The sequence below is a fragment of the Schistocerca nitens genome, chromosome 6 (assembly GCF_023898315.1).
Source record: "Schistocerca nitens isolate TAMUIC-IGC-003100 chromosome 6, iqSchNite1.1, whole genome shotgun sequence".
Lineage (NCBI taxonomy): Eukaryota > Metazoa > Arthropoda > Insecta > Orthoptera > Acrididae > Schistocerca > Schistocerca nitens.
In genome coordinates this window covers 502,347,262-502,361,291 of record NC_064619.1, presented here as the reverse complement: position 1 = coordinate 502,361,291, position 14,030 = coordinate 502,347,262, and the positions used below count along the sequence as shown (strand labels likewise).

At 39.2% G+C, this 14,030-nt stretch overlaps 1 pseudogene; it reads left to right on the top strand.

Annotated features, from left to right (window-relative positions):
• The first annotated feature begins 1,349 nt into the window (after positions 1 to 1,349).
• Positions 1,350 to 3,673, top strand: LOC126263433 (tetraspanin-13-like; annotated as a pseudogene).
• The last annotated feature ends 10,357 nt before the right edge of the window (positions 3,674 to 14,030 follow it).

Sequence of the window (14,030 nt, the reverse complement as noted above, 5' to 3'; positions counted from 1 at the left end):
CTGACTATCCTGTTGGCATGTTGACGACTTCACTTTAGACATTTCCTTCAGTGAAGAGGCATCAGAGACGCACATACAGCAAATTTCCGACAGTAAAGGCCACTCTGCCGATGCCCTCCGTGCACCGTTTGTCTCGATACAACACGTTCAGTGGATACTGCGAGGTAGGATGCCAGCTGCCGTGCAGTACCGAGGCGGTACCGTCGTGTCCTCACCGCGTCCTTACAGTCAATTAACGGTCCTCCCTTCCTGATGTCACACATGGCCGGTAATGCCTTGGTTGTAGGGATACAGTTTCCGTTTCATAAATTGACTCCACATCGAAGAAACAGCAGAACGATTCACGTCAAGTTATCGGGCCATATCACTTTGCGATTGTCCTGCTTCCATTCTTCCTATAGCCCTCCACCGCAGAGTGTCTATTAGGCGTCTTCTCTGTGCCATACTGTTCCGTCTGTGACTGTGTACACAGCTATAGTGGATGTGGAACTACCTGGCAAAGACTGCCACGTTTAATAGGTGCCCTGACGTCATCGTTGGCGTGGTTGTCCGTTGACCGGAATGACATCTTCCGTGCAGGACACGACCGTGCACACATCTGTAGACAGACTGTGTGATTATATCGTAAATTAGACACAGGACAGGGAAACAGTGCTTGTTGCTTTAACTTTGGACGCTAGTATTTAAAGTGATGGTTGAAAGAATTTGTTCGTACAACCACGACTTTAAAATCTATAGAATGTATTGTACACCAGCTTCATATTGTGTGAATATGAAAAGAAGCATGTGTAGTTCGTAAGTAGTGTTATGAGTTTGCCAACACCTTTCCGAAGAGAACACGGCAAGTGTCATAATCAGATTTCCCAGAAACGTCACTCAGCGGAAGAGAAACTAAAAAAAAGTAAACACGTGTCTCAGCTTATACGTAGATACTCGACATTTTCTGATAAAACGTCAGTCAAAGTTTTCGACGTAGATGCCTTTTAGCGCGCCAGAACACCATTTGCCAGTTGAATAGCGCAGATGAAGTTCAAATGGTTCAAATGGCTCTGAGCACTATGGGACTTAACATCTGAGGTCATCAGTCCCCTAGAACTTAGAACTAGTTATACCGAACTAACCTAAGGACATCATACACATCCACGCCCGAGGCAGGATTCGAACTTGCGACGGTAGCGGTCGCGCGGTTCCAGACTGAAGCGCCCAGAACCGCTCGGCCGCAGATGAAGTTCGTCTCGTATTATTATCCCTCGTGACTGTTAGATTTCTATACATTTTTCTTTATAAATTTATATTACCGCGTGAAGACCGGCTCAGTAAAACAAAAGCAGGTATTGAATGACCTGAACATGTGTTGCGCATTTACATGTTCGAAAAACGCACTTACTGCGTTAAATATATGTATACTTTTGTAGCCTTCATTCTAATTGGAGTTGCTGTCAATTAGCGTGCTACGGCACTTCTAAACATTCTGCGTGGTGTCTGTTTGTTCTATATCGTGTCTCCCTGCCACTTTCGCGCAACGACGCTCTGAGCGTGTTTTTTAGGGAATTGACTAGTTTGAACCTGGGACCTGTTGCTGGTAAGGAGACGCCAGACCACACATGACATGTAGAATTCAGAAGAGTTTAGTGAGACTAGCGATGATATAACCAAATACTTAAGGATTTCAGCGTCAGCTCCACTGCACTCCCTGTAAAAGAATCTTAATACTAACTAAATTTAGTGGAAGGGGTTCAAGGCTTTCCTATTTTTAGTTAGCTGGTAAAATAACGTCGAGAAAGCAGTTAAGTTTACCATTGGAAATTTTATTCTACTCACAAAACATTGTTTATAAATTGCACTATTGATAGAAGGAAATGTTTTAATACAGGATGGTAAAAACCAACTGCGTTCAACAAAAATGTGAACGAATATTCCCTGAATGGGTTTCCAAGTTCTACAAAAGGATCGAAGGATGACCTATGCCATATCACATCTATAATCTAGGTTTAAATTAAGTTTCACAAAAGAGAAAACTATCAAAATGGTCTACAGTGACCCTTAATTATCTTTAATTACTTATCTAACTTGTCGTAAATTACAGTGGCTTATGTGGCTTCTCAATAACTATATAACAGAAAAATCATTGCGTTTCAGATTTTTACTTCAAGGGGCAAATATGAACACCATGAGCTTTAATTGACGATCGACACTAGTATTACGCAAAAAGGAGGTGTAACAGATGAGACCTCTGGAGTTCTGAGTGAAGCTTTATGCGCTGTTATGCGGCATCGCGTGCGTTCATTACCTTGTCGGTGTTCGTCAGGGGGCGAAGGACAGCACAGCTCCGCTCACCTCGCTGTCTCGGAAGCAACTCTGCTCTAACTTCTCCTTACTACAATTTACCGAAGTTCGTTTAAAAAAACTATCTATCTGTGTTTTCATCTGACCAATCAGGGTCTCAATGTTAACCTTAAGCTCCGCCTACAAAAATTCTGTCTGTCCAATGAGAAATGTCATACTTTTCGTGGTTGGGCAATGTTTTTAAAGTTTGCAACGTAACAAAGAGGCGAAAAAGTCTCACGCTAAAACTTGCAGCTGGTGTGGTCCTTTAGTGTTATCGTAACATCTATACTGTTCTTCTGGAGGGCTCTATCTTTTAACATGGGCTGGGGGGGGGGGGGGGGGAGGGTCCTAACGTAACAGAGAGGCGAAAAAGTCTCACGCTAAAACTTGCGGGTGGTGCAGCCCTTTTTGTGTTATCGTAAGATCTATATTGTTCTTCTGAAGGGCTCTAGCTTTTAACATTGGCTGGCGGGTGGTCTTGACGTAACAGAGACGCGAAAAAGTCTCACGGTAAAACTTGCGGGTGGTGTGGTCCTAGCGGTTAGCTGGCGACGTGGGTGTCCGTCCGTCCCTTATCGTAGGGCCTTACAGCTTAACACGGTTCTGCTCTCGGCTTCTGTTCTCGTTTCTCCCCTCGGAACTGCGTCTGTCCCACGGTGGGAAGGTATGGCATTCATCTAGGCATTCTTGTGTTAGTCTGTGGTATTCCATTTGCTTACTCGTTACTCGTATTACTTTTGTTAATTTAATGTCACGATTTATTCGGAGCTATGTGACATACTACTGGATTTGCTTATCATGTCAGGGTTTTCATGGAAGGTGTTGGATTTGCCTGACACCTTACACACTTGGTGAAAACCTCCCGACCTTTCGCGGCATACTCTCCTGTGACATCTCCGTTATTCTCATTTCTATTCTCAGACTAATTGGTGATGTCAAACATCATCAATTGCTGTTCTTTCCTTACATGCTGTTCCTGTTCCTGCTGTTCCTGGTGCAGTTCAGAGTGCCATGCGCCTGCCTGGAGCAGATGCAGCAACTCGCAAAGCAGGGATGGAACAGCACTGAAAACACGGCAACACAGATGGATTTGGAGACAGTGTTTCAGTGCTGAGGGTTCCATAAAGAAGACAATACTACTTCTTGTCCACACATCTGCGCTATAGTAAAGTGATCAAAGATCGCCGAGGCCCTGCAGAGCACGATCAACTACGCCTTCAATGTGTCAGGAGAGACAGGCTTGTTTCTCAGCTTTACAGAGATAATTACAGCCGTCGTCGCTTACCAATACCGCAGCCAGAGGAATCCGGAATGCAAAGAAATTGCTAATAATGCACCTAGGTAAAACAGCTAATTTATTAAAATACGGGGAAACTAGTCAGCTGTGTCTACACTGTGCACTAATGTTGACAAATATTCTTACAGCGAGCGAAAATTACTGAATTATTGTAATATGCGTCCAAATGTCACCTTTATTTATGTACCTTAGGAGTTAAACTTTGCTCTTGCCGAAAGAAAATTTTCACACACGGTGTTTCATTTTATTGCACCGACTTACATAGAGTTTTCATGATAGTGAAATTTTGAAAGCATTTTATTGCATCTTTTTTTTATTTATTAGTTTTAAGCCTAGATTATTCCGTTGATAAACTAATAAAAATATTTGTAATTATTTTACCAAGTTTAGATATATTCTTCTGACTGGAAAAGTGTTGTCTCATTTCTGTATAATAGAACTCTTATTTACATTCTTAGGAAGAAAGTGTTTTGTATAAGGGCAGGTGGAGTAAATTGAAAGAGATAAGCATATATGGATAGAAATCAGGATATTAGGATTTAAATAATAACTATGAGAAACTGCATGTGCGTCACAATGTTTGTAAGTGGTTAGGGTAAGAGACATACAATACCAGAACAGAGCTGCTACTATCTTCCTCAAAACCCACCTTAGTTTGGTATTACTCATATGCTAAGTAAACACTAACGGAGCCAGGTGTATGTTTGCCGCTGCGCGGGGTAGCTGCGCGGTCTTAGGGGCCTTGTCACGGATCGTGCGGCTCCCCCCGTCAGAGGTTCGAGCCCTCCCTTGGACATGGGTGTGTTTGTGTTGTTCATAGTGTAAGTTAGTTCAAGTTAGATTAAGTAACGTGTCGGCTTAGGGACCTATGACCTAAGCAGTTTGGTCCCTTTAGACCTTAACACAAAAATGGTTCAAATGGCTATGGGACTTAACATCTGAGGTCATCAGTCCCCTAGACTTAGAACCACTTGAACCTAACTAACCTAAGGACATCACACACATCCATGCCCGAGGCAGGATTCGAAACTGCGACCGTAGCAGCAGCGCGGTTCCGGACTGAAGCGCCTAAAACCGCTCGGCCACCGCGGCCGGCAGACCGTAACACAAATTTCCAGATTTGTATGTTTGCCACTAAACACTGGCTTGTATCGAAAAGTGATGTTTCATATGGATTAGCACTTAGTATACAAATAACTGGTTTTCACCACCATTTTGATATTAATAAACCAGAGACTAGTGTTGACTGTTTCTCACAAACATTACATACCTGTGACGCAGCCTCAATTCAGATATATCGACAGATGAACAGTGATTAACTCCTCTGTATTTCATTACTATGCCTAATTCTGTGGGAAGGGAGAAAATCAAATTCCGAGACAGCTACCGCAGAACACACTTGCAACATACGCATATTTAAAAAAAAAAGTGGCTTATCGGCTAGTGTCACGGTCTCTCCCTTTTGCGTCCCGTGTTCGAAACCCGATTATTGTTTTTATTTGTTTTATTTAATTCTAGTTTTTTTTTTTTTCATTTGTCCACCCATGTTCGTAGAGGGCTACTACAGGAACGTTTTTTATCAACGTAGGAGATACAAGGAGGTTATATTAATTGTAAAATTACAACTCTGTTTCACTATAAGCGTCAGACATTTATTTTATAATCTCTGTACGTGTGTGATATTTTCAGGGATTGTGGTTCTTTATTAAATTCCCATTTTCTTACATTTCATTCTTATAACAATTCACAATTCTCATATTTTATTCTTATGTTTACTCTTCAGTAACAATTGATGCATATCCTTGGGTGATACAGATTGTAGAAAATTTTCAAACATAGAGATTACGAACACCACGAGCATCACACGAAGGCAAGTTTTCCAAAGGGAAATTTCTCCATATGAACCTCACTCAGGAAAGAAAGGTCATTAACATTCCTGAAAATTTCACCTGTTGGCAATAATTTCGCGGCAAAGTACACTTAACGGATCACGTCTCCGAAAACTGGTGCTTGCAGTAGATTATGAATCAGATACACTATTCTTCAAGTGGATTTGCAGCTCCTTGTGTTTACTGTGTTTGCAGTTAATATTTGGGATGGAAGGTCGACCAGTTATGCAAAACACAGTTTTTCCAAGTTCCCAAACATGTTTCAGCACCATTATGCCTTCATAAGTGGGTTTCTGTTTTATTTAATCTTTACACTAGGTGTGCATGATTCTTCAGGACAACTTGTATATTATGTATTATAGGTAGCCTGTTATGTTTCCGTGTGGCTCGACATTTTTTTCTCAGCATCATGGTGAAGTGTTGCGAAACACACATAAATATAGAGCGTATTTTCACAAATAAGCTCGTAAAATCACTTTGCACTTCACCAAAACACTGTGTAATTGTAGTTGTTGTGATTTATGAATGTCATAATAACAAAAGCTTTAATATTCGAAGCATGGCTACTGATTTGGGTTATATTATTCCAACTGACTCTGCAAATCCACATGCACACACATTGCATTCTTTCATTACGGTATTGACCGCGCCTTATCAAGGCCTCTATCCATGATTAATTTGCAGAATGAAATTGCTGGTATAAAATAAAATGCCGTTAACAACAGGTCTAATCAAAATTTGGTTGATCTCATCAGCAACAAGAAAAACCACTAAAAATGCTCAAAATACATCAAGCGCAACTAAGCGGAAAATAGTAAACGAATTTCTATTTCTTTCCCTGGAAATGTATTCCTCAGTATAAAACGCTAATTAGTGGATAAATACGAATGTAATGTAACATTCTCCGCTGGCAACAGCTTAAAAAGAAACTTCGCGCCTATAATAAACAATGTCAGTGGTTCCTTTTGTAATTCAGGTGTTTATAAAATGATTTGTAATAATTGCCCCTCGTACTGTATAGGTCAAACTCTCAGGGCGGCCGAAGGAAGGTATAAAGAACATTTACTAAGAAAGAAGGGAGGTAATTTGCAGCACTATACATTTGCAGATCATTTACTCATTACTAATCACTCCCCTTAAAACGTGCGTGAATCTGTTCTTTTGTACAAGGACATTAAAGAGCGGAAATTAGAATTATGTGAAGAACCGGAAATTATTAAACATACACGCGATAGGTATGGTAACATGTTAAATGATGAGCTGCAACTTGAGACTCGACAGTTTCTTCAAGGTTTTAAGCTGGTACTTCAAACTGTTTAACGTTGTTACAGTTCGTTGGTTCCTTGTAAAACAGTTTATCTCATTCTTATTATCCTCCTTCTTACAGTTATGATTAATGTTTAACGCTTCCCCTCCACCTACCTACTTCCCATTCTCACCTACTTTTTAGCTGAATCTTCCTCAGTCCCTTTTCGATATAACGTAGTTTAAAAAATGTTCAAATGTGTTCGAAACCCTTTGGGACTTAACTGCTGAGGTCATCAGTCCCTAAGCTTACACACTACTTAACCTGAATTATCCTAAGGATAAACACACACCCATGCCCGAGGGAGGACTCGAACCTCCGTCGGGATCAGCCGCACAGTCCATGACTACAGCGCTTTAGACCGATATAACGTAGAGATTCATAGTTTGCACTTTATGTGTTTCGTATGTGCATATCTCTGCACACAGGTATTCCACGTACCGATGCTTCCTATTTCGTGCGCTGTGTTAATTTTGTGTCGCCACAAAGCACCAGCCAAAAACGGACGTTTCACTGCCCTTCAGTTACGTGTACACTTTGATGTGAAGAATTTTCACTTAGTCCAACTCCAATGCGACTCTTTTCCAATGGATTTTATTTGGTTTCACTCATTTTCCACGTACCATGTCAGTTGACACGAGTTTTGTTGCTCTGAAATTTGTAATCGTCAGTATGTGATTTTACTTGTAAGTAACTTTTGTTTCTTATATTTTTGTTGAGGGGTTTTGTACATCCTTTACACCTTGATGATATCTTTTAACTATGATGTAAAAAAATCCTCAATACGACCATTTACTTCTGAAGAAGGTAATTTTACAGTTGTTGAAACTACGGTCAAGGGCTTATACCTGGATCTGGTTGGCTGATTTCTGAAATAATTCATTTACTACATTTATGGTAAACACATTAAAGTAATTTGTGATAAACACGCAGAGATCTTTCTGTTAACTTTTATGTTTCTTCATGCTACATGTGCAAGGTGGACAACATTCCTTCACTGATGTAGTTTTGAATTGGTGGTTGTGAAAACACGTAAAGACAATGAAGTAGCAGACGCCATATGGCATCTACAAAAAGGTCTTCCTGGCCTTATTGATTTATCTGAACAAATCATCTTTGAAGAAATTACATGGAATATAGGCAATAGCATCTAGATATGTGTGCTAATATGGCTGCTTTACAAGATACAGATCGTAGATACAAGACACTGCACACACGTAGTTCATCTGAGAAAATTCTATAGCACTACAAATTACAGAATAACGTATTATGCTATAGACGTAATGTTCAAAACAATGAATGGAGTGTGTGTATACCTAATGCTTCCAGAATCACTTAAATCTGGCATACAAATTATGTTTGGGAACACGAGAGTGGAACGAAATCTTTGAGAAAGCTAATGCTTGGTTGCTACTTTGTAAATATGCAAATATTTGTTGAAAACTTGTTTCATCTGTTAAAAAAGACTACCCAAAACAAGTGTTGCTACGCATAACTACATTCTATGTTACCAACAAAACCTCTACAAATGATATCGTCGATCTTGCCGCTCCTTTACCCTGTGAACGAGGTGAAGTTCTTGCTTGACATTTATGATCTTTTTCGAAATATGTCAAATTATATGCCATGAAGCTGACAGCAACGTTTGCGATAATTAGGAAGATTCTTAAGCTTTAAATACCGACAACTGGCAAACTTCTCGCACTATTAACAGATAATGCGCGAAACTACACATCCATTTGATGGAAAGACTTTCCACAGGACGGTCACATCAAACAAACATCAACATCAAAAAATTCATGTGCATTATAGTCTAATTTAATGTATTTCCACAGAGTTAAACGATTCATGTGCACATACTGCATGCAAGTACACAAAATACATGTTAAATGGAATTTATTAAACCTTTTGAAGACATAGTAGATAGGTTGCTAATTTACACAACCCTTATACACCATCAGATCTATTAACTAACAGCAAAGAAGTCAAAGACTGGATAAATCCAGTGCCTGCCTGAAGAAGGGTCTACGCTGGAAGGAAAGGTCAGGGAAACACTGACTGCACTAATTGAACATGTCAGTATCAAAAGAACACCTATGAAAAAAAAAGTTAAGATGTGTACAGCAGCATTTAGCAGGGAAAATGTATTTCTTAAATAACAAAATGGCTCTGAGCACTATGGGACTCAACTGCTGAGGTCATTAGTCCCCTAGAACTTAGAACTAGTTAAACCTAACTAACCTAAGGACATCACAAACATCCATGCCAGAGGCAGGATTCGAACCTGCGACCGTAGCGGTCTTGCGGTTCCAGACTGCAGCGCCTTTAACCGCACGGCCACTTCGGCCGGCTCTTAAATAACATTCAAAACCTTCTACCCTATAGAAAATTAATAGTAAATGGCAGCTACTGCATACCGAACCACATAAGATTATCCAGATCCGACATCAAGGGAATCCCCTTTTGGTTTTTCCAAAAATAACAAAATTAAAGGCCTTCTACAGTCACAAAGATTTGGAAAAGTTTCTGCACAGGTGTTAGCGATGACTGCATTCCTTGAATTTAGAGAACGCAAAAGATATTAATCCATGATTTGCGATTCACTCGAAAATGCACTCTAAGAAATTTCCTATGTAACTGCTAAGCTATGAAGCCTGTGTAATGAAATACGAGGAAGTAAACTGATATCTGAATAATTTTACTACAGTGTAACCATATTTTTACATACGTCAAGTGCTGCATGACATTCTGAACTGTTTAGTCAAAGACATGTATACAAATGAGTTCCTATGTAATAGTTTAAGTATGAAGGAAAAAAATAATATATATTACAAGAACAGACTGCGTGTGTACAGAATGTCAATATGTGACATTAATGGGCACTTTTTTTAAGATAGGGAATACTTTAGTACAAAACTAAAACTTTGTCTACAAAGAGAATCTTGCTTTTCTTTGATGGAGGTTACAGAAATAGCTTTATCTTCAGGATAATGACTACCTCTCTTATAGAAAATATAGTATCTGTATATGTGTACATTAATTTTCAAGTTGTATCTTTTATAATGAATGGTTATCTGGCCATGAGATTGAAATTATTGAAATTGATATGAGCACTCGCGCAGAGTACTGACAGCAAAATGTAAATATATCTGATCAAGTTAATGGTTTACATATAGCTGTGCTGTGCTTTAATAGTTTGTCTTTATGAAATGAAAATCCATGAGCCTGAAAGGGGCAAACCTTTGGTCCATCACCTTTAAGTACATAAGTATGTGTAGTTAAGGACTGCACGAATATTTAAATGTGGAAATTATATGTAAAATAAGATATGATGCTCCTTTGATTTAGTCTATCATCGGAATTTTCCATTTTATTTGCTTTTATTTCGCACATTAGCATGGTCTTTATTCTGCTATGAGCAATTGAAATTTGTTCGCAGAATAGACAAAAATCTGTTGTCCCAGCTCTGAATAGTGCTGAGTCCGTCCGATAGCAAATTCTTGAAATAGAGGCGGCCTAATGATTAAGTAACTAGTTTTTCACCCACAGAAGGTTACTGTCATCCACTGTAAATACTTATGTAAAAAAAAAGGAATTAAAAAGATTTTTGCGCTCTATTGAGAATAAAATAAAAAATGTAAAATGAAACCATGCATCCAAGCTACTGGGAAATGTGTGCCTGCTACTTGTAGTAATTAAAAATTTGTGACGGGAATTAGTGCACTTGCAGACAGGGTAACGTTTGAGTGAAATGTTGTGTCTGGCGTGCGTTGCGCATTGCAACCGGACAATTTCATCGACGCAGATCCATCGAAAAAGGGAAGAAACGAAACTTGATTTGGAGAGTATATGGTTGTTTGTGGTTCGATGTGCAGAAGAGCGATGTCCTTGCGCAGATCAGCTAGGCATTCCACACACAATAGGCTCTATGCAGCTACGCCGACTGACTGTTACCGGTAACATTGCCCGCACGTGGATCCGTCGATAATTCCAGTGACGCAAGACAAACTTGATTGTCGTCGTCGGGTGTCGTATCTGCGGTAACGTTAAAAATATTCAAATACCATGACCAAGGTAGATAGGAAACTAGATTTAATAAGGACACTTAGTGCGTCTGCTATTAACGTTAGTGATGCGATGCGTGAGACCGTTAAACGTTCATTGTGGTGTAGAATAATTCAAGAACCCTCTATGATCTCAAAAAATAATCATTGTGAAAAATAAACTATAAAGCGATGTCCCATGCTAATAGCGCATGTATCTAACTTTATGCGTACTTTTCGTACGATCTGTGTCTAACTTGTAGAGAAAAATGTTGTATGTTTGTAATAAGAAATTTTGTTATCGGCACGACTGTTGTGAGTTGTGCAAAGGCGTTTGTGAGTCTACTGCACAATCGCTCCATGAAACCTGGTGCCTGCTGAACACCTGATGTCTGCATGAGTGGCTCAGCTGGTTTCCGATATCCTGTACCGATCCAACCACGTAACTCATCTCCTGGGTCTCTTCAACCACTGACCTTACCTTTCACCTGTCCATATATTCCCTCCTTGTTCTTCAAAGAAGACGTCGAAATCGTGTTAATGAAAGATTATTCCATATTTATTTTATAAAAGAACAATGAGAACAATATCTACTCACTTCGTGAAGAAAAACTGTATACCTATGTCTTACTAATGAACTCTGAACTGAGAGTAACAAATATGGACGTAACGAGATTCATGAACTCTTAAAAGCTATTCAGTTACCTTAGATGTAACGTTCTTTTACTTATATCCACGAAACGAATGTGTTCCGTATATTTGTGTTCATATCTAATGTAATATGTACTGACTGAACCTGACACACAATTAGACAAAAGACTCTGTATTTATAAACACAAAAGAACTGTAGCGATGACAATGAGTGAAAAATAGTGAACAAAACAAAGCGAGTCACGATTTGTTGAACAGCGTCGTCCAACTGCATAACGAACTGTGCCAATGCCATTCGAGGAGAGTGTATATATATATATATATATATATATATATATATATATAGGTAGAATCACCTAAAACTTACACCGCAGGTTTTGCGTTAATGGAAAGTGCTATTGATGTGCAGTTTTCACAGAATGGATTGATAGTCTGGGACTCGCAGTATTAGCCATTGAACAGATTGTAATAATACTTAGAAACTGTTTTTTAGAAACATACATTTTTAAGTTGAGAAATTCCTGTTAACATTAACAGACTCATAGTACGGTAACTTGGAATGTCAGTGGCGCTGGTTGAAGGATTCTAGTGTAAGTCGCTTACGAGATGTCCTCAACACAAATGCATACCACCGGCAGCAGCAATACACGCTTCCAGTCTCGTATGCAACGACTGCTGCATACATGATAGCACTTCAGGGGAGATTCCTCGTTGCGTAGAGGCAGATTACATATATCGTACTTCAGAATGACTACTCATTAGTAAATGCCCTCAGGTATTACGATTTTAAGTGGACGAGAGCGTCTACTTGTGGGCATTTACTAATGAGTAATAATTATGAAATACGATTTATGTAATCTGGCGCTATCTAAAGCCACGGCTTGCAATAATTCTTGTTTCATCAATTTCGTTTATGACAAGAGAAGCTTCGCCTCATCTACTCTGTTGTGCCACTATGTGACGTAATAAGGTCATTACTTCTGAAAAAGATATTTTTACAAATATCGAAACCACAGTCAAGGGCCAATAAACCTTTATTTGGGACTGGTTGGCTGATTTTTCAACCTCTTCATCTAAAATTCTCTGAAAAATCTCAATACGTTAGACTTACGTGATTTGCCTTTCCTAGTCGTCAGAGATGAAATCTCGACTGACTCTCAGCTCCAAGGTAAAATATTATTGATTAATTGTTCAGTATGTTGTTACTTTTACTGTGATAATTCTTAACGTTAATTGGTCATTAAAAATGATGAACTTTACTTCATATTTGAAGAAATACAAACGCAATGCTTTACCTAGCGTCATAATGTATGAGAAGTTTTCTTCGTAATCGGGTGAGCTACTGAGTGCCTTGGGCGATCCCAGTTGTCACCAATAGCACATACTCTTCACAGTGACTGTAATGCCAGGCAATGACAGAAAATTCGCCTCTGCTCGGGTGTCCCCTCTCCTCTCCATGTAACAAGCCAAACATGACAAGTCTGTGCATGTACGGCTCTAACTTATTTCAGTCATATGTAGTTATATTTTTTATGCTCGTTTGTTTCCGGTGCTAGCTCCCAACATACAACACAACAAAATTAATTTAATAAGACGCAGTTATGATTGCACTGGACACAAGCAAAAGTAAATAGATGAATTTTATAAATGAGGGCTTCTAACGTCCATGACACTGGATACTGGGCACTTCAGCTGTGAAGTATTTTGTTATGGAGCACAAGTTCTACTTTGAAAAGGACACTAGAAAAATATTATTTATTTATTTATTGCTTATTTAACTTGACATATACATACCAGAGATAAAACATTCACAACAACAGCAATAATATATAACATTATTAATGATGATGATGATAACAAGGGGAATTGACGAGACTCAGCAGCAGACTAGTGTATGGGAGAAACGACTATTGTTTTAGAAGATGAACCAATTGCTGTCTTTTGTAGTTTGAAAGGAAGTTAATTTCTCTGATATTTTGAGGAATTTTGTTCCGATGTCGGGTTCCTGATACAGAAAATTATTTAGAGAACATGACAGTATCACATAATGGTATAGAAAGAATTGTACTTTGTTGAGAACGACTGTTTCTGCAGAGCTGTCCAGATAGTAGTGCAACAGTTGAAAATAAGTCAGAGGGAGAGCAATAAACGAGAGGGCGATAGAGAAAAGACAGAGTATGGTAGTACCTACGCTCCTCGGCATGTAGCCATGATAATTATGCGCATGCAGGAGCGACATGGTCGAAATAGAGCACATCACAACTGTATCGAGCAGATCTTTTCATCGCCGGTTCCAGTCGACTTGAGCTTTCGTAGGAGAGTTCTTGGAGGATAACATCACCATAAGTAAGTATGGGGAGTATTAGTGAGCCTATGAGCTTCTGCTTAAAATCAAAAGGGAGTACTTTTTTATATTCCTTTTATGAATGAAGTAACGCTGACAGTATCTTACAGACTGCAGCTGTGTGTTCAGACCAGTCTAAGTGATGGTTCAGAACTATCTCTGTACGCTTTAG